Source organism: Cherax quadricarinatus, chromosome 2 (genome assembly GCF_038502225.1).
Source record: "Cherax quadricarinatus isolate ZL_2023a chromosome 2, ASM3850222v1, whole genome shotgun sequence".
In the NCBI taxonomy this organism is placed as follows: Eukaryota; Metazoa; Arthropoda; class Malacostraca; order Decapoda; family Parastacidae; genus Cherax; species Cherax quadricarinatus.
In genome coordinates this window covers 21,070,127-21,093,159 of record NC_091293.1, presented here as the reverse complement: position 1 = coordinate 21,093,159, position 23,033 = coordinate 21,070,127, and positions in this window count along the sequence as shown.

Here is a 23,033-nt window from a genome sequence, read left to right as displayed (position 1 = left end):
ATTTCTGTTTCTGTTTTTGTATATTGGACAGCTTACCGTGCACGTTCCTGATTTATATTTAATGTTTGTGTTTATAAGGGAACCTACAACCCCATCCGTTTACAGTCTGCTTTATTGTCCAACGAAACCGTTTGAAACCAGTCAAAGGTTCGGACCAGTCAAGGGTTCGGACCAGTCAAGGGTTCGGACCAGTCTATCTGATCTGATCAGTGGGTCACTTATTTAAAACATACTGGTCGGTGATTTGAGCTAACACATGAAGGATCTACTGGAAATTATCTACCCGAGTAATATGTGATTTGATTGATACAAAAGTATAACTTGCGTGTTGAAGAAACCGGTGACTGCTGGCAACTCCTACAATGACGAACGGTCGACCTCAACCCTTGTTTATCAATCGCTGTATCTAGCTTTTCTATTTTTTTTTTTTTCCGTCTCCACCACAATAAATGCTATATTATCACTATAGTTGACTGGTGGAAATTTTGGAGGAAGGACGCTTTTTCTGTAGTAATAATTGCTTCTCGTTGTGTATATTGCGACCGCTGGTAACTACAGGTTATATGAAATTCACAGTATACGTCTGGTATTTCAAGAAAAATGAAACTAATGAAAGTCACTCCACTCCACTAAGTACCATTATAATACTGGTTAGTTGCTACTACAACACTGTATTCTGCTATTCACTGGTATCACTAGATTATATGCGAGTACACTAGCAAGCCAGGAAGATTATTAAAAACAGCTGACCTGTGGTAAGTTTCTGGCGACTTCTGGCACCTGCCTCTATAGGCTTATCACTTCATTTACAAATTCACCTGTTTTCAAATGACACTTTAGCCTTTATCATCAATATACTAGGGAGCCACTGTAGTATACACTATACACTATGTATACTCAATGTTATCAGGGAGACTTTCTTTCCTCTGACACGAAAAGTTCAATTATTATTATTTTTTTCACACGGGACACAGGCCTGATTCCCCTCTGGCAGTAAACTCTGCTAGGTAGTGCACACTAATTCTCCTTTTTTGACTCAGTATATAATGTTTTCCGCCCAAGATTGGTTCCAGGCGCTAGAGGGATGTATCGTATAGGATTGATGACACAAATTAAAGTTCTAGCACGTAAGAGCGACCGTGAAAACACGAGAAAACCCGGAGCACAACGAGGCACGCTGACACACTTGACACGCTGTCGCAAACGCCAATTTCCTTGTCCCATGTTTTCACAGCCTCCTCACTACATTCAAAAGACTCCCGCCTCTCTCTGCCCTGACTCGACCTCCTCCCCCCCCCGCACATCCGCGCAGGCGCAGGGCAAACCTGGTTGGTTCTATTCAAAATACAATTTAAAACAACAGTAATGCATTAATCATGTATATTTACATTATAAAAATATATACAGTATAATTATGGGAATTTATTTTCCACACTGCAGCCAGGCGGAAGTCGTTGTTAGACAACTTATATAACGTGGAGTACAATTTTCCCATCTTCACTTGCCACCTGGCTTGGGAATTCCAACATTGGTATTTACATAATCACCCATTAATTCTTTCCACCTGTTAACTCCTCAGGTAGGGCTCCATCCAAAGCGCACTCAAGCCTCCATGCTTCTAGTATTAACAGTTTCCCTCTTATTGTAAGGTGTGACACTAAGCCTATGCTCTCTGGGTTAATTTATTGGGCATACTGGAATTATGAGACTAACAATAACAAGTCTCTCTCAGTGTCCCAAGTCAGCCCCAGCACATTACTGCATATAGGCACTTCATCTCCATGGCCATCCATATTTATTGATCCCTCAGAATGGACTAATTACTGTTCCATTCTCTCAGGGGCATAAGCCTATGCTCCCTGGGTTAATTTATTGGGCATACTGGAATTATGAGACGTTAACAATAACAAGTCTCTCTCAGTGTCCCAAGTCAGTCCCAGCACCTTACTGCATTATTTCATTAACCCCTTCACATATCCTCATTAGTTCCTCTTCAGTTGACATCACACCCGGAAATTGTCCACATAAGATTATTTACCCAATTACTTCGCTCAGTGGACCACCTGTGCACTTAAGGTGCAGTTATCGTCGCCTGAAGTAAGAACAATTTATTATTTAACTTTTTACTAATTATATCATTATAAGCAGTCAACAATTTTGGTGTCTTGTTCAGTTCGCAGAGCTGGGCCCTTTAACTGTCCATACGCCATCCTATAATTAGTAGGTAATTCTGGACGGTCGAGCTTCCACGGAAGTCGCACCCATTAATGTCCAGATTCACATTTAACATCCTTCAGGTATTGTTCCTGAGTAATGGAATCATTTGGACTTTCCTCATTTATATTAATCCCTATGCTGTCCAGCTCCCACAAATTAGACTGGTTCAACATCATTCTCGATAGAAGAATACTTGTACTGGGTTTTATGAGTAAGACACCGTGACTGTATTCACTACTTCCTCTAGTCATTATTACTAGGCGGTAGTCTGCCATATATTACATGGCCCGTACCAGTGTTGAGGAGAGTGACGCCGCATGGTTTTTGGATTTATGCCCTTTATCCTGAATTATTACATCCAACACCGGCAAGGCTACCTCAGCTAGGCCATCATTATTGTCATTAGCTGTAACCTTTACATCAGCAAATGTTCAATTTGGTATGACAATCCTTTACATTATGATTGTCTAGACATCTGATAAATCTGTCAAGTTCTTTCATCCTCTCCACTTTAATATCCCATGAATTATAGGCATTACAATTTTTAGTGAAATGAGTACCCTTGCAGAAGAGGCAGTCTCTCTTTTCCTGGGTTACCCTTACTGAGGTACTTATTCCTCTTACCTTGATGTGAGGAACCACTATTACTGATTCCTGACTTGATATGTGCCTATTTAACTCTTAACTATGATTATTACCACTGGGATTATTTTTCCCTTTTGAGACTTGACAGTTACTTCAGAGTTATTATGTATTATATCCTTAGAACTGTTTGGCTGACTGGTCTGCAATTGAACAATTAATTCCTGCCGACCTAGCCTGATTTCCTCCAGACCGTACTCTGGAGGTTTTGGCAAACCCACCCTTTGCATTAATAGGTTGATCAACTGCCTGGCTTACACCCTTTAATTTATTCAAAGCCTTACTTTTACAAGACAGTTTTTCTTCCAATTCGTAATGTTGATTAATTAAAACATTCATTTCCATTCCATCTGCACAATTCTCCAGCAGATCTCTTTCACAGTCTTTAAACCACAATTTGTACCACTCTAAAGCATCTAAATATAACTTTAATTCATTAGGTTTCACGGTTCTTCGATTCATTAAATCGAAGAACTTGCATGCCTTCGTCACATGGCCTTTAATAGCCTGTAATGATGCTTTCATTACTCTAAAATCCACGAACTTGTCAGCCACATTAACTCCATCAGATCCAGTCATGGTTAGAGAATTATTAATCACTGATTATACAACTTAAGTAGGCGCCTTATTTGAGTAATTCTTGCACTTTACTCTTGTATAAATCCTAGCCACACATGTGCTAGCAATTAATTAGGCTAATTATCATCCACCACACGATCGATTAAATTTGTGTACTCTATACCCACTTTCTTCAATCAGTCACTTAATTATTAAGTAATTAATTCAATTAATTTTTCACTGATTGCATCCGGTTCAGGAAGGACCAGCGGGCAGATATGGAAAATTTTGTAGGGTGTTACCTGTATGTACCTCAACATTACATGCATACAAGTAATCTCATTGGGAGACAACCATATTGTTTACCATAGTCACCCCGTGTAGACATGTGAGAAAACTTAACCACCCCTGGTCACTGCAGGTGGTTCCTTCGACCTCACAATCTTATCCATATCTATCTGGGACCAGCATAAATTGGATAGCACCAACAAGTAAGGCGCTACTAATTAATTGTGGACTGTATAGATTATATTAGTTTAACTGAATGAAGGGGGGGGGTAGGTTGCACTTGGATATATCCATCAAGGAAAAACACTTGTACATAATCCCACCACTTACCAGATATTCTCTGGTGGTCACTTGATGTAGCTGGATCACCCATAACCTATCCAATTACAACATACCTAACTGGCCAGTATCAGTTTGCTATAACTAGAAGGGTTACTTAAACTGTGGGCGATTGATACTCCTATTTCCTCCATTCACCATCTCATTTCGATGTCCTGCTACACCGACACAGTTCTTATTCCAACAGGACGAGGTATTCATTGGTTTATCCCGGTTTAGAAGTCGTAACTCCATAAAACCTTCACTATCCTCGAGACAAGGAACACGAGATAAACCGATGCTCACTCTGAGAACGGCAACTAATTTCACTTCACATATTCTCTTAACTTAGTGTTATTATCACTGATTACATTACAATTCACAAGACGATTTAATGTCTCATAATTATTATACACATTAGAGGTCACTCCATTAAGATCTGAGACTGATGAGTGAGGATTAACTCACGGGTATTTCCCCTGGACACACACCATGGCCGCCCACCAGTCACCCCCAGTCGAACCATTATTCACTAATTTTACCACCTTTTTACGGTGGTCCCATAAATCACGTTCCCTCACTCGTCACCAGGAACAGTTACGACACTTCCTATTATGAAGTGAGGCCTATATTAATCCTTAAGCCGCCGCGAACGCCAATTTCCTGGTCCCATGTTTTCACAGCCTCCTCACTACATTCAAAACACTCCCGCCACTCTCTGCCTTGACTCGACCTCCTCCCCCCCCACCCCCCCGCACATCTGCGTAGGCACAGGGCGAACCTGGTTGGTTCTATTCAAAATACAATTTAGAACAACAGTAATGCATTAATCATGTATATTTACATTATAAAAATATATACAGTATAATTATGGGAATTTATTTTCCACATCTGGTATCTTATTTTCATTAATAAGATATCTTGACATGTCACATAGGTTATTATACTGTCTGTCTCTGTATTCCTCAATAAGTGGACAATTAAACACGGTTTTCAAGACAGTAACCATATGCCCGACCACATAATTTACATTTAGTTTGATCACCATCTGTGTGTCTCCCAAACTGCCAGAAGTACTTGTAACCAAGCCTAAGCCTGGCCACTACAACATCAGTCAGTCTGTTCACATTACAAGTTGCTCCATAAACATACTAATCTACGTTCATGTTATCATAGTGGGTTATAGATCTACTCAGGCTTCTAACTGCATTCCTATAACAATCATTTTCATTATTTACTTCTCTCCTAATATTATTCCTAACGCTAGACACAGATATACCAAAGTTATATTCTACATTCTCCTGCAATCAATCAATCAATCAATCAAGTTTATTCTCTATAAGGATTACAATGCGGGGTTTACAGATTTCGAATATTGTGTTGTTTACATGTTTTAAAATACTAATTACAGAGGGGGCCACTAGGACACCTAGCATGGCTAGGCATTTCGAGCAGACTTAGATTAATTCTAAACTTTAAATTATTACAGATTATGGTATTAAGGCTAAGTGACTACATTATAGTTTGTGAGTTTAGCAATGTGACTACTTTTGTTTTGGCACAATACATAGTGTCTATATTGGAGTATCATAGGCAAACTTATGACTAGTTAGGATTCATTATTTTAAGATTAAGATTCGTATTTCTGTGTTTATAGTCAATGGGTGAGTGAGTGCAAGTGTGAACCACCAGGTGGTTTACATGTAGTTAGTTGATGGGGTGTATCAGGGAGATAAGATGTTTTCTAACTGTAGTTTTGAAAGTGATGAATGAGTCTGCAGTTCTAGAGTTTTCAGGTAGGGTGTTCCAGATTTTAGGCCCTTTGACACACATTGAATTTTTGTAAAGGTTTAGCCGGACATGGGGAATGTCATAGAGATGCTTGTGTCTGGTGTTATGCCTGTGGGTCCTGTCACAACTATCAAGAAAGCATTTTAGGTCAAGGTTAATATTGGAATTTAAGGTCCTGTAGATGTAGATTGCACAGTAGTAAGTGTGAATGTTCTGAACAGGGAGTAAGTTTACATCTATGAAGAATGGGGGGGGGGGTGTTGCCAGGGATGGGATTTAGTGATTATTCTTACTGCGACTTTTTGTTGGGTTATTACTGGCTTTAGATGTGTTGCTGCAGTTGATCCTCAAGCACAAATAGCATAGGTGAGGTATGGATAAATGAGTGAATGGTATAGTGTGAGAAGGGCAGTTTGCGGCACGTAATATCGTATCTTGGAGAGGATCCCCACCGTTTTGGATACTTTTGTTATGTGTTGGATATGGGTGCTGAAATTTAGGTTGTTGTTGAGGTATAGACCTAGGAATTTGCCCTCATTATGTCTGGCAATTAGAGTGTTGTCGATCTTAATGTTAAGTTGTGCAACACCTGCTCTGCTACCAAACATAATGTAGTAGGTTTTGTCAGTGTTAAGTGTAAGTTTATTGGTTGTCATCCAAATTAGAATTTTGAGCAGCTCCTCGTTGACAATGGTGTTGAGGGTAGCAAGATTAGGGTGGGAGATGACGTAAGTCGTGTCATCAGGAAAGAGAATGGGTTTCAGGTGTTGGGATACGTTTGAAAGATCATTAATGTAAATGAGGAAGAGCAGGGGACCAAGGACACTTCCCTGCAGAACTCCAGTGTCAAGTGGCCGTGTTGATGAGGCTGTGTCTTTAATGGTGACATACTGATACCTATTAGTAAGGTAGGATTTGAAATATGCAAGTGCATGGCCTCTTATACCATAATGGTCAAGTTTGTTGAGTAGGATGCCGTGGTCTACTGTGTCAAACGCTTTTCTTAGGTCAATAAAAATTCCTAGCAGATATTCCTTATTTTCCAATGCTGTGTAAAGCAGATTTAGCATTTTTACAATTGCATCATTAGTGCTTTTATTTTTCCTGAATCCAAATTGGCAGGGGTTGAGTATGTTTTGTGCCGTTATAAATGAATATAGTCTCCTGTGCACGAGTTTCTCGAAGATTTTGGATAGCAATGGTATGTTTCATATTGGTCTGTAGTTGTTTACATCTGTAGGGTCACCACCTTTATGTATTGGTGTAACCCTTGCTGTCTTGAGTTTACCTGGAGAGTTTACCTGGAGAGAGTTTCGGGGGTCAATGCCCCCGCGGCCCGGTCTGTGACCAGGCCTCCTGGTGGATCAGCGCCTGATCAACCAGGCTGTTGCTGCTGGCTGCACGCAAACCAACGTACGAGCCACAGCCCGGCTGATCAGGAACTGACTTTAGGTGCTTGTCCAGTGCCAGCTTGAAGACTGCCAGGGGTCTGTTGGTAATCCCCCTTATGTGTGCTGGGAGGCAGTTGAACAGTCTCGGGCCCCTGACACTTATTGTATGGTCTCTTAACGTGCTAGTGACACCCCTGCTTTTCATTGGGGGGATGGTGCATCGTCTGCCAAGTCTTTTGCTTTCGTAGTGAGTGATTTTCGTGTGCAAGTTCGGTACTAGTCCCTCTAGGATTTTCCAGGTGTATATAATCATGTATCTCTCCCTCCTGCGTTCCAGGGAATACAGGTTTAGAAACCTCAAGCGCTCCCAGTAATTGAGGTGTTTTATCTCCGTTATGCGCGCCGTGAAAGTTCTCTGTACATTTTCTAGGTCGGCAATTTCACCTGCCTTGAAAGGTGCTGTTAGAGTGCAGCAATATTCCAGCCTAGATAGAACAAGTGACCTGAAGAGTGTCATCATGGGCTTGGCCTCCCTAGTTTTGAAGGTTCTCATTATCCATCCTGTCATTTTTCTAGCAGATGCGATTGATACAATGTTATGGTCCTTGAAGGTGAGATCCTCCGACATAATCACTCCCAGGTCTTTGACGTTGGTGTTTCGCTCTATTTTGTGGCCAGAATTTGTTTTGTACTCTGATGAAGATTTAATTTCCTCATGTTTACCATATCTGAGTAATTGAAATTTCTCATCGTTGAACTTCATATTGTTTTCTGCAGCCCACTGAAAGATTTGGTTGATGTCCACCTGGAGCCTTGCAGTGTCTGCAATGGAAGACACTGTCATGCAGATTCGGGTGTCATCTGCAAAGGAAGACACGGTGCTGTGGCTGACATCCTTGTCTATGTCGGATATGAGGATGAGGAACAAGATGGGAGCTAGTACTGTGCCTTGTGGAACAGAGCTTTTCACCGTAGCTGCCTCGGACTTTACTCTGTTGACGACTACTCTCTGTGTTCTGTTAGTGAGGAAATTATAGATCCATCGACCGACTTTTCCTGTTATTCCTTTAGCGCGCATTTTGTGCGCTATTACGCCATGGTCACACTTGTCGAAGGCTTTTGCAAAGTCTGTATATATTACATCTGCATTCTTTTTGTCTTCTAGTGCATTTAGGACCTTGTCGTAGTGATCCAGTAGTTGAGACAGACAGGAGCGACCTGTTCTAAACCCATGTTCTAAACCCCAGACCGAGAAAATGAGACTAGTCACGAGGGAGCATTCACCAAATTCAACTTCAATAACAAAAACATAAAGTGGGACCAAGTAAACCAAGTCCTAACCGATATAAGCTGGGAAGATATACTAAGCAACACAGACCCAAACTTATGCCTAGAACAGATTAACTCGGTGGCACTCGATGTATGCACAAAGCTTATTCCTCTAAGAAAAAGGAGGAGTAGATGTAAAATAGAAAGAGACAGGCGCTCCCTTTACAGGCGACGGAAAAGAATAACAGAGCGGCTAAAAGAGGTCAATATATCTGAAATGCGCAGGGAGACACTGGTCAGAGAAATAGCAAGCATCGAACTTAAGCTAAAAGAATCCTTTAGGAGTCAGGAATCGCGGGAAGAACTAAAAGCTATAAATGAAATCGAAAGAAACCCAAAGTATTTCTTCTCCTATGCCAAATCAAAATCGAGAACAACGCCCAGTATTGGGCCCCTACTTAAACAAGATGGGTCCTACACAGATGACAGCAAGGAAATGAGTGAGCTACTCAAGTCCCAATATGACTCAGTTTTTAGCAAGCCGCTAACCAGACTGAGAGTCGAAGATCAAAATGAATTTTTTATGAGAGAGCCACAAAATTTGATTAACACAAGCCTATCCGATGTTATCCTGACGCCAAATGACTTCGAACAGGCGATAAATGACATGCCCATGCACTCTGCCCCAGGGCCAGACTCATGGAACTCTGTGTTCATCAAGAACTGCAAGAAGCCCCTATCACGAGCCTTTTCCATCCTATGGAGAGGGAGCATGGACACGGGGGTCGTCCCTCAGTTACTAAAAACAACAGACATAGCCCCACTCCACAAAGGGGGCAGTAAAGCAACAGCAAAGAACTACAGACCAATAGCACTAACATCCCATATCATAAAAATCTTTGAAAGGGTCCTAAGAAGCAAGATCACCACCCATCTAGAAACCCATCAGTTACACAACCCAGGGCAACATGGGTTTAGAACAGGTCGCTCCTGTCTGTCTCAACTACTGGATCACTACGACAAGGTCCTAAATGCACTAGAAGACAAAAAGAATGCAGATGTAATATATACAGACTTTGCAAAAGCCTTCGACAAGTGTGACCATGGCGTAATAGCGCACAAAATGCGCGCTAAAGGAATAACAGGAAAAGTCGGTCGATGGATCTATAATTTCCTCACTAACAGAACACAGAGAGTAGTCGTCAACAGAGTAAAGTCCGAGGCAGCTACGGTGAAAAGCTCTGTTCCACAAGGCACAGTACTAGCTCCCATCTTGTTCCTCATCCTCATATCCGACATAGACAAGGATGTCAGCCACAGCACCGTGTCTTCCTTTGCAGATGACACCCGAATCTGCATGACAGTGTCTTCCATTGCAGACACTGCAAGGCTCCAGGCGGACATCAACCAAATCTTTCAGTGGGCTGCAGAAAACAATATGAAGTTCAACGATGAGAAATTTCAATTACTCAGATATGGTAAACATGAGGAAATTAAATCTTCATCAGAGTACAAAACAAATTCTGGCCACAAAATAGAGCGAAACACCAACGTCAAAGACCTGGGAGTGATTATGTCGGAGGATCTCACCTTCAAGGACCATAACATTGTATCAATCGCATCTGCTAGGAAAATGACAGGATGGATAATGAGAACCTTCAAAACTAGGGAGGCCAAGCCCATGATGACACTCTTCAGGTCACTTGTTCTATCTAGGCTGGAATATTGCTGCACTCTAACAGCACCTTTCAAGGCAGGTGAAATTGCCGACCTAGAAAATGTACAGAGAACTTTCACGGCGCGCATAACGGAGATAAAACACCTCAATTACTGGGAGCGCTTGAGGTTTCTAAACCTGTATTCCCTGGAACGCAGGAGGGAGAGATACATGATTATATACACCTGGAAAATCCTAGAGGGACTAGTACCGAACTTGCACACGAAAATCACTCACTACGAAAGCAAAAGACTTGGCAGACGATGCACCATCCCCCCAATGAAAAGCAGGGGTGTCACTAGCACGTTAAGAGACCATACAATAAGTGTCAGGGGCCCAAGACTGTTCAACTGCCTCCCAGCACACATAAGGGGGATTACCAACAGACCCCTGGCAGTCTTCAAGCTGGCACTGGACAAGCACCTAAAGTCAGTTCCTGATCAGCCGGGCTGTGGCTCGTACGTTGGTTTGCGTGCAGCCAGCAGCAACAGCCTGGTTGATCAGGCGCTGATCCACCAGGAGGCCTGGTCACGGACCGGGCCGCGGGGGCGTTGACCCCCGAAACTCTCTCCAGGTAAACTCCAGGTATGTTGCCCTGGGTTGTGTAACTGATGGGTTTCTAGATGGGTGGTGATCTTGCTTCTTAGGACCCTTTCAAAGATTTTTATGATATGGGATGTTAGTGCTATTGGTCTGTAGTTCTTTGCTGTTGCTTTACTGCCCCCTTTGTGGAGTGGGGCTATGTCTGTTGTTTTTAGTAACTGAGGGACGACCCCTCAGTAGTGTCGGGAAAGTGCTAGTTTCTAGTAATTTGTTAAAAAGTAATGTAATAGCATGCGAAAGGACATGGGCTGCTTGCTTGTACAATAATGGTGGGACGTGAGACAGATTCCCTGAGTTATTTTTGAGTGACTTTATAATCACGGTGACTTCCGTGGGCTCAGTTGGTACAAGACAGAAGGAATTTGGAAAATTCCCATCTAGGTAGTCCCCAGCATGGGCTTTGGTACCTGGGATTTTATTGGAGAGATCAGATCCTATGTTTGAGAAGAAGTCGTTTATCTTGTTAGCTGTATCAGTGGGATGCAGTGGTGTTTCATTAGGTTTAGTTAGGACAATATTCTTGGTTTTTTTTCAGTTTGTGGGTCCCCAGAATCTGGGAAAGTGTTTTCCAGGTCATTATGTGATTAGTTTTGCTGATGATATAATGATTCACACCACCGGATTCTCCAACACCCAAAACATTCTTAATCATGTACTAGCCTCGTGTCAGGACCTGGGGTTGATAATCTCTACTGATAAAACAAAGATACTCAATAGGCGTCCTCCTCGACAGAGAGGCACAGTTCGTCAGATCCAATTGCATGATGGGTCTCTTATAGAATATGTAAGCAGATACAGGTATCTAGGCTTTGAGGTTCCACTACTTGGACCTGTTGTAACAAGACTTTGTCGCCAATACAAAGAACGACTGAGAGCACTTAGAGTTGTGGCAGGGCTTCACCCCAGGTATGGTGCTAATGTTAAAATTGTGAAAATGATGTATCTTGCTTATATTAGATCATTGGTTGATTATGCTGCGCCACTACTTGCTCTTGTGTCTGACTGGAAGCTTGGAGGGCTGGAAAAACTGCAGAACGAAGCAATGAGGATCATCCTAGGATGCCCTCGTACTGCCAAAATTTTAAATATGCAAAAAGAACTTGATATTCCAAGCATCAGAGATCGTGTTACTGAAAGAAATATCCTAATTGGGGTTAATATGCTCAGGCAAGCTCATTCAAACCCCTGCACAGAAGCCCTCCAAACTTTCCTCAGCACTGGTGAACACTCCTCCAGATGGATCGAAAAGACTGGAACCGACCTCCGCATGAATCAGATACATGATCTATGTCAAGTAAGGCAACAGCGGCACTTCTCCGCTCCATGGAATATTACCCCATTCCAAACTACCTTTCCTCCATTTCCCCCCAAACTACTTCTTAAATCACAACCAAAACTTCGCCTTGAAGCCAAACATGAGGCCTTAAGCTGTATTGATAACTTAGTCACACAGCACACACTCTCGCAAATTATTTACGTTGATGGTTCACGTTGATGGTGTCACGCCCCTTGTGCAGATATCCAAGAACTAGCTACAAGCAGTATTAAAACAGGGAAGTGTTTTTGGGTATGCCCAAATGAGATAAATCTGTGGACTAAAATCACAAGGGTATTAAAAGAGGTCAACATCAAAGCTGCTTTCATAGAAAACCTGGAAGCTTTCTACAACAGATGGGAACATAAAAAGTCCGGGCTGAATGGTACTGCCCTTGATACTGGCCATGTAGTCAGAAACTGTAAGGCTGGAGATGATGTCCTGGTAGTCAGTAAATGGGGGGCTGATAGTGCTGTCCTGGGACACAGTAATGGGGAAGCTGGAGGTGCTGTCCTGGGAGACAGTAATGGTGAAGCTGGAGGTGCTGTCCTGGGAGACAGTAATTGTGAAGCTGGAGATGCTGTCCTGGGAGACAGTAATGGGGAAGCTGGAGATGCTGTCCTGGGAGACAGTAATGGTGAAGCTGGAGATTTTGTCCAGGTAGTCGGGAATTATACGCAGGAAGGAATACATATGAATGACCGCATAGGAGACAGGAGCCATAGTAGGGAAACAAGTGTAGTCAAAGATAAGATAAAACCAATATTGCAAACTAGAAATACCGCAGGAAACAGCAAACAAGAGGACTCCACTAGCAATAGTGAGGATATATTACCAAAAACAAATGGTGGGAGCTCCATTGTTGGTGCTAGGGAGGATAGAAGTAAGACAGGGAAACATGCACCAACAGGGAATACAGTCACAGAAACCCAAGGCAAACGGAAACCAAGCCTGTGCACATACTATGCACTCGGTATCTGCTGGCATGGGAAATCTGGAAAAACAGATGGGACGTGCAACTATGACCACCCTAGGAAATGCCATGCCCATATGACAACAGGAAAATGCAAACTCCCTTCCTGTAAGCTTTTTCACCCTGAACTGTGTACCTCTTCAGTACAGGAAAGACTGTGCTATAACTTAAATTGCCAGGCATACCATCTAAAGGGGACAAAAAGATACAAAACATCCAGGCCATGGGAAAACCTGGGTAGCCACAGCCACTCAAGAGGGAGAGGTTTTTTAGTGCCAGGAAGGAAAAAAAACTGGCAGGAAATGGCAGAAATCGTACACCAAATCCAGTCATTCCTGGAGTGGAACCACAGTCGATGGCCTCCACTCCAAACCAACAGATACAGATACTAATGCCGGAAAAAAAATCCCCCCCCAGTACCAACAATACCACCAGTCCGATAACATTCTTCTTTGCAAATATACAGGGTCTAAAGCCAGCAACAAACAACAAAATACCTTTCATCCGTGGACTGCTTGCAGAGGCAAAGGCAATGTTCGCGGCTTTCACTGAGACCCACATAAAGGATCACTTGGACAACGAAATATGGATCCCAGGTTACAACCTATACAGATGTGACAGAGTGAACAGGCAAAAGGGGGGGGTTGGCCTGTACATTGCAGAGTCACTTGTTTGCACAGAACTGCTAAATGCCTCAAATGATGTAGTGGAAGTTTTAGCAGTAAAGGTCGAGAACCAAAACCTAGTCATTGTGATAGTCTACAAGCCTCCGGATGCAACATCCCAGCAATTCCAGGAACAGCTGTTAAAAATTGACCACTGTCTGGAAAACCTTCCAGCTCCTGCACCCAACATCTTGCTCCTGGGGGATTTCAACTTAAGGCACCTAAAATGGAGGAATATAGCAAATAATATTGTTGCAGTAATAACACCAGGAGGCAGCTCTGATGAAAACTCACACTCACGCGAGCTTTTAAATCTCTGCACAAAATTCAATTTAAACCAGCAAATAATAGAGCCTACTAGACTGGAGAATACACTAGACCTCATCTTCACTAACAATGATGATCTGATAAGAAATATCACCATATCAAAAACAATATACTCAGATCACAACATAATTGAGGTTCAGTCATGTATGCGCGGAGCCCCAGACCGACATAATGAGATTAGTCACGAGGGAGCATTCACCAAATTCAACTTCAATAACAAAAACATAAAGTGGGACCAAGTAAACCAAGTCCTAACCGATATAAGCTGGGAAGATATACTAAGCAACACAGACCCCAACTTATGCCTAGAACAGATTAACTCGGTAGCACTCGATGTATGCACAAGGCTTATTCCTCTAAGAAAAAGGAGGAGTAGATGTAAAACAGAAAGAGACAGGCGCTCCCTTTACAGGCGACGGAAAAGAATAACAGAGCGGCTAAAAGAGGTCAATATATCTGAAATGCGTAGGGAGACACTGGTCAGAGAAATAGCAAGCATCGAACTTAAGCTAAAAGAATCCTTTAGGAGTCAGGAATCGCGGGAAGAACTAAAAGCCATAAATGAAATCGAAAGAAACCCAAAGTATTTCTTCTCCTATGCCAAATCAAAATCGAGAACAACGTCCAGTATTGGGCCCCTACTTAAACAAGATGGGTCCTACACAGATGACAACAAGGAAATGAGTGAGCTACTCAAGTCCCAATATGACTCAGTTTTTAGCAAGCCGCTAACCAGACTGAGAGTCGAAGATCAAAATGAATTTTTTATGAGAGAGCCACAAAATTTGATTAACACAAGCCTATCCGATGTTATCCTGACGCCAAATGACTTCGAACAGGCGATAAATGACATGCCCATGCACTCTGCCCCAGGGCCAGACTCATGGAACTCTGTGTTCATCAAGAACTGCAAGAAGCCCCTATCACGAGCCTTTTCCATCCTATGGAGAGGGAGCATGGACACGGGGGTCGTCCCACAGTTACTAAAAACAACAGACATAGCCCCACTCCACAAAGGGGGCAGTAAAGCAACAGCAAAGAACTACAGACCAATAGCACTAACATCCCATATCATAAAAATCTTTGAAAGGGTCCTAAGAAGCAAGATCACCACGCATCTAGACACCCATCAGTTACACAACCCAGGGCAACATGGGTTTAGAACAGGTCGCTCCTGTCTGTCTCAACTATTGGACCACTACGACAAGGTCCTAAATGCACTAGAAGACAAAAAGAATGCAGATGTAATATATACAGACTTTGCAAAAGCCTTCGACAAGTGTGACCATGGCGTAATAGCGCACAAAATGCGTGCTAAAGGAATAACAGGAAAAGTCGGTCGATGGATCTATAATTTCCTCACTAACAGAACACAGAGAGTAGTCGTCAACAGAGTAAAGTCCGAGGCAGCTACGGTGAAAAGCTCTGTTCCACAAGGCACAGTACTCGCTCCCATCTTGTTCCTCATCCTTATATCCGACATAGACAAGGATGTCAGCCACAGCACCGTGTCTTCCTTTGCAGATGACACCCGAATCTGCATGACAGTGTCTTCCATTGCAGACACTGCAAAGCTCCAGGCAGACATCAACCAAATCTTTCAGTGGGCTGCAGAAAACAATATGAAGTTCAACGATGAGAAATTTCAATTACTCAGATATGGTAAACATGAGGAAATTAAATCTTCATCAGAGTACAAAACAAATTCTGGCCACAAAATAGAGCGAAACACCAACGTCAAAGATCTGGGAGTGATCATGTCGGAGGATCTCACCTTCAAGGACCATAACACTGTATCAATCGCATCTGCTAGAAAAATGACAGGATGGATAATGAGAACCTTCAAAACTAGGGAGGCCAAGCCCATGATGACACTCTTCAGGTCACTTGTTCTATCTAGGCTGGAATATTGCTGCACACTAACAGCACCTTTCAAGGCAGGTGAAATTGCCGACCTAGAAAATGTACAGAGAACTTTCACGGCGCGCATAACGGAGATAAAACACCTCAATTATTGGGAGCGCTTGAGGTTCCTAAACCTGTATTCCCTGGAACGCAGGAGGGAGAGATACATGATTATATACACCTGGAAAATCCTAGAGGGACTAGTACCGAACTTGCACACGAAAATCACCCACTACGAAAGCAAAAGACTTGGCAGACGATGCACCATCCCCCCAATGAAAAGCAGGGGTGTCACTAGCACGTTAAGAGACCATACAATAAGTGTCAGGGGCCCGAGACTGTTCAACTGCCTCCCAGCACACATAAGGGGGATTACCAACAGACCCCTGGCAGTCTTCAAGCTGGCACTGGACAAGCACCTAAAGTCAGTTCCGGATCAGCCGGGCTGTGGCTCGTATGTTGGTTTGCGTGCAGCCAGCAGCAACAGCCTGGTTGATCAGGCTCTGATCCACCAGGAGGCCTGGTCTCAGACCGGGCCGCGGGGGCGTTGACCCCCGGAACTCTCTCCAGGTAAACTCCAGGTGTTCACCAATCCACTGGTGCAGCTGGTAGTGCTGCTGTTGTCGTACAGAGTGATGGCTCTCTTAAAGAAATTGGAGCACGCATCAATAATTGGGCCTCTACCCTTCAGACAGAACTGTTTGCCATACTCCTTGCACTGAAATGCATCTATGTATCAAAGATTGACAGTTTAATTGTAACTGATTCTCTGTCATCCATAAATGCTCTCAACTCATTAAGCATAAATTGTGGCATGCTTGTGTCAGAAGCCAGACACAGGTATGGTAGGATTGTGGACAGTGGAGTCAGAGTGCACATGCTGTGGATTCCATCTCACATTGGTCTTCAGATGCATGATAGAACTGATAAATTGGCTAAGCTGTATGCTTTCAAAGAGGGAGTAGATTACAATCTTGGCTTGTCAGGTAGTAGTTTGAGAACAATAATACGAAAAGAACTTCAGCTGAATTTTATGGACTTAAGGCTCAGGGAGATTGACACCAGTGAGTCCATCTATCATCATTCTATCATGCAGGAGGAGCCACATGTCTATGGTGCATCCAACAAAATAAGCAGACTCTTGGATGTCACTACCGCCCGGCTCCGGCTGGGTTACAAGTATCTTTGGCAGGTTAAATCACCACCACCAGATGTAGACCAAACGAAATGTAAACTTTGCCAGATGGATTATTGTCACACCTTGCGTCATTATGTACTGGAGTGTGATAAAATTAATGAATTTAGAAACAACTCACTCAGAAGTGTTCAAGAAATGGCTAAGTATTTTATCCACAGTGGTATATTACAGACCATTCTGGAGAAATACCCTGACTTTGCTAGCTGTAAATAAAGCATTACCACATATGTGCATGTGTGTGTGTGTGTGTGTGTGTGTGTGTGTGTGTGTGTGTGTGTGTGTGTGTGTGTGTTTGTGTGTGTGTGTGTGTGTGTGTGTGTGTGTGTGTTTGTGTGTATGTGTGTATGTGTGTGAGTGTGTGAGTGTGTGTGTGTGTGTGTGTGTGTGTGTGTGTGTGTGTGTGTGTGTGTGTGTGTGTGTGTGTGAGTATGAGTGTGTGTGTGTATGTGTGTGTGTGTATGAGTGTGTGTGTGTATGAGTGTGTGTGTGTATGAGTGTGTGTGCGTGTGTGTGTATGAGTTTGTGTGTGTGTGTGTGTGTGTGTGTGTGTGTGTGTGTGTGTGTGTGTGTTTATGTGTGTGTGTGTATGAATTTGTATGTGTGTGTGTGTGAGAGAGAGAGACTCAGCAATCAACATTTGCACCAATAACTCACTACAGTTGTGACCGGGTGTGGAAGTGTGAATTGCTCATTACTCTAAAATTTGTTCATGATTGCAGCCATGTATAAACGTAAGTAACCATTCTTACAGTATTCATTACCTTTGTAACTTGTGAGTTCATTACCTTTGTAACTTGTGAGTTCATTACCTTGTACCTAGTTCAGCCATCAAAACTTTGGAGCCCGGTCCCTGGACCCATTGTGTACCTCTGTAATCTGTAAATACCTTTGTAACTTGTCATGATTGTGACTAGACCTACCTGGAGTTCATTACCTTTGTAAATTGTGAGTTCATTACCTTTGTAAATTGTGAATTCATTACCTCTGTAACTTGCTCAGCTATCAAAACTTTGAGGCCCAGTCCCTGGACCAATTATGTACCTCTGTAATCTTTTGACTACAGCCCACAGGATGGGTATGGGGTGCATAATAAACATATTAAACTAACTAACTAACAGGTCTTTTTTTATGTCTCCTCTTGTGTCAGTGAATCTGCTGGAGTAGTACAGTTGTTTGGCTTTCTTTATTAATTTGGTGAGAACTGATGAATATTGTTTAAGAATATCTTTGTGTATTAAGCCCTGTCTATATTGCTTTTCATATTGGTGTTTCTTATCAATGGATTTCAGAGTTCTGCAGGTTAGCCATGGCCAACCGAGCCGTCTCCAGCAATCAAGGAGCTAAATACAGAAGGAGGAAACTTATTCTCAAACCAGAACACAGAGACAACTTTATTAACCACTTGGATCAATGGTATAAGAATTACGAGCCCATTGGCACACAAAAATTTAATGATGATTTAGTTACCACTACTGAGAGTGTCCTCACAGATCAAGTGGGCAGGAATAGGAATCATAGACCCTCCACTATAAATAACAGTAAAATCCAATGTAAATACTATAATGATATACAGCTACGCAATCTAACACATGCAGCTAGGAGGATTCGTAAAGCATACCGTGAATGTAGAACCCCAGACCTGCTCAGAACGTTCCAAGCTGCACTAACAAATGCAAGGAATAGAAAGGAAGAACTTAGGCAACAGGAATGGGAACAGTTTGTTAGTGGATTAAATAGGTCCACCCCTTTGAGTTTGGCTTGGAAAGGTATAAATAAAATAACCAGGAAAAAGACTGGCAATGTTGCTCATCCCTTTCCTCTTGAAAAAGCAAATGACCTCATAAATGACTGGTCCAAAACATCCCGGCATGAAAGCCTTCCATCTCATATTAGAAAAAATTTAGAGAGTGATTCTGAAGAAATGTTGAAACTGATTAATTATATGAGCCAAAATATTGATGAGAGTGATTGCCTCTTTACAGAGTATGAATTAGATAATGCATTAACTAAAGGTCGATCAACTGCTCCTGGAGAGGATGGTATAACCTATGATATTCTCAGAACTCTAAGGCACGTGCCTGATAACCCTTTGTTGGCACTGTATAATCTCAGTTACATTGAGGGCGTTCTTCCTACTTCCTGGACCAATAATCTCATTGTGCCTATCCCTAAGCCCCAACAGCCTGATACATTTAGACCGATCTGATCTCCTTAACTAGTTGTCTCTGTAAAACTTTTGAAAGATAGATACTTAACAGACTGTACTACAGAATCAGACACCAACTTTCCCCCTACCTCTATGGGTTCATGAAAGGTAAAAGTGTGCAGAACTGTATTTCCACCTTTCTCACTGCACACACCTCTACTAGTTTTACCACTTTTCTTGATCTAAAATCTGCATTTGATATTACGAACAGAACCATTATACTACATGAACTAGCCAAAATGAATATTGGTGGTAGCTTACTCTGCTGGATAATAGGATACCTGTCAAATAGAGCATCCTCTGTCTTTTACCAACACTTTAGAAGTGAGTCTAAAGAAATGTCTTTAGGTACACCTCAGGGAGGAGTTCTTAGTCCCATGCTATTTAATATTCTGATTAATGCTCTCCTAAATGCTCTACCTGCCTCTCCTAAACATATAGCTTTAAGTTATGTTGATGACATCATGATACATACAACAGGGCATAAGAAGATGAGTACCATTCTTAATGAAGTTCAAGCAATTTGTAATCGACTAGGCCTCATAATATCTTCCTCTAAAACAAAGATATTAACAAGCAAACGACATCCCCCACCCATCTATTTGCATGGTGAAATCATTAGCTACGTTAAAACTTACAGATATCTTGGTGTAGATGTACCCTTTAACAAATCCACTATACCACAAATAAATAAGAAATACAAAGATAGGTTAAATGCTCTTAAAGTTGTTGCTGGCTACAACCCCAACTATGGTGCTAATGTGAGAATCGTGAGAATGATGTACATAGCCTATGTTAGGTCCTTAACTGATTATGCTGCTCCCTTGTTGATATTAGCTAGAGAAAGTTCTCTCCGACCCTTGGAGTTAATGCAAAATGAAGGTCTCAGAATTATTCTTGGCTGTCCCAGATCTACAAAAGTTCTTAACATGAGGAAGGAGCTTGGTATTTCTAGTATCAGTGATAGGATTGTTGAGATTAACACTGTACTCGGTATTAGAATGTTGAGAAACGAACCAGACACTGTCACAATGAATCTTACCAAGTGTCTATAGGTAAATACACACAGATCTAAATGGATTGTGAAAACGTGCAATTGCATTAAGTTTTATAACCTGCATGAACTGTATCACTGTAGGCAACAAGAGCATTTCACCCCTCCGTGGAAGATGTGTTCATTTAATAACACATACCTGCAAGTTCCTCCCAAGAAGCTCATTGCTAGTAATCCCTTCCTTAAATCACTTGTTACAGCAACTGCTCAAGAAGAAATTTCTCACCTAGCTGATAGTAATAAGTTATCACAAGTTATATACACTGATGGATCTAAGCAGGAGTCTTCTGGCAGGGCTGCATCTGCTCTTGTTGCCACCTCCCTAGTTAAGAACGATAATTTCTTGGGCACGACCTACTTCCACATTGAACAAATGTGACTCTACCTATAACTGCTGCACCTCTCCTGCCAACGGTTTATAAGCTCCTTCTCCGCACGTATGCCGTATTCTATTCAAGATTGATGGACTGACCACATCGACTCAAGGTTGAGGGACTGATTACCTCATTCTCCTCCTGTTCTTCAAGATTCTCCTTTGTATGGACTGATGAAGCCACTGTGTGGCGAAACGTTTCCTCAATAAAGATACCCAAGAGTTGCACATGTGTCTAATTTATCAAGAACGATAATAAATTTGTTGAGTTGGGCATAAGAATTACAACTGGGCGTCTACACTGCAAATTGAATTGTTTACAATCCTAATGGCGCTGAAGCTAACCTATGACACTGAGCTTGACTCTATCATCATTACTGATTCTAATGGCATCACTGAAGGCTCTTGACTCATATAATGACTCCAACAACATGCTCATTGGAGAATCCAGGTATAGATACTCAAAAATTAGGGACAAAGGAATTAATGTACAATTGCTCTGGATCCCATCACACATTGGATTACTCCTTCATGATAAAGTTGATATGTTAGCCAAGAAGAGTATCCAGAAGGAGAATGTAGAATATAACTTTGGTATAACTGTGTCTAGCATTAGGAATAATATTAGGAGAGAAGTAATTAATGAAAATGATTGTTATAGGAATGCAGTTAGAAGCCTGAGTAGATCTATAACCCACTATGATAACATGAACGTAGATAAGTATGTTTATGGAGCAACGTGCAATGTGAACAGACTGATGTTGTAGTGGCCAGGCTTAGGGTTGGTTACAAGTACTTCTGGCAGTTTGGGAGACACACAGATGATGATCAAACTAAATGTAAATTATGTGATCAGGCATATGGTCACTGTCTTGAACACTATGTGCTTAATTGTCCACTTATTGAGGAATACAGAGACAGACAGTATAATAACCTATGTGACATGTCAAGATATCTTATTAATGAAAATAATATACCAGATATACTAAGCAAATTTCCTAAATTTGCTTGTAACAGATAAGTGAACTATAGATATGTAGATATAAATCCATATGTATTCCTGTTAACCCCTTGGGGCCTAGTTCCTAGGCCTTTTGTGTATCCATATGCTCTTGCGCTACCGTCCACAGGATGGATATGAGGTGCACAATAAACTAGCCACTTCGGTGGCAAAATCTACTCTATCAATGCTGCTGGTTAGGCATGGGCAACCGTGCCGTTTATTCGTGATCTGTTTCGTTTTTATAGGACAATGTATGTTGTATAGTGTAAGTATTTTGTTAAGAAAAATGTCTGTCCAATCGTCAATACCATTGGCATTGGAGAATTCTGTAGGCCAGTCAACAGTCTCCAGGTCTGCTGTGAAATTCCTTATTGAGGCCTCGTCATGGAGTCTAAATGAAACTTTGTTGTATTCCAGTGGTGGTTTACTAATGTTTGTTAAGAGGAAGGTAGGGTAGTGGTCTGTAGTGCTGTCTGTGATTATCCCTGATTTAAAGGGGACTAGTATATTGGTCCATATGTGGTCTATTATGGTTGCACTTGTCTCAATCATCCTGGTTGGTTTAGTTATTGTTGGTATGAGAAGTGTGTTGTTCATATTGTTGATGAAATCAGTTACAGGTTGATCATCTAGTAAGCCAAGGTTGATGTTGAAGTCTCCAGCTAAGAGAAGGTGGTGCTTGTTCATTTGTCTGTTTGTTATTAGTGCCTTTAGATTCTCACTGAAATTTGGGATGTTTGTGTGGGGTATCCGGTATATGGCACCGATTGTTATAGGCGCCATAAGTTTTTTTACAGTAAAATTAGCAAAAATGTATTCCCCATATTCATCACTAAAGCAATTAGTGCTAATACAAGATAGTTGGTTAGAGTAATAGATTGCAGTACCACCCCCAACTTGGTATGGTCTGCAGTTGTGGATTGCTGTGTATCCTGGTAGTGGGTAGATATCAATTGTGTCCTGCTTAAGCCAGGTCTCAGTAAGAATAATGCAGGAGAAGGGTGTCTTTAGCGACTCGAGGAGTGCCAGGAGGTCATCATAGTGTTTGCTTTTAAGGACCTGATGTTGTAGTTAAGAACTGATAGACTTTGAACAGTGTTCAGGATAGTGCTGGCTTGTGATGCTGTGTAATAAAGGCAGTTACTTTCCAATAGGTTTTGATTGTGTGTTAGATTATGGAGGTTTAGATCAGGATCAACGTGATCATTCATCTTTTAGGT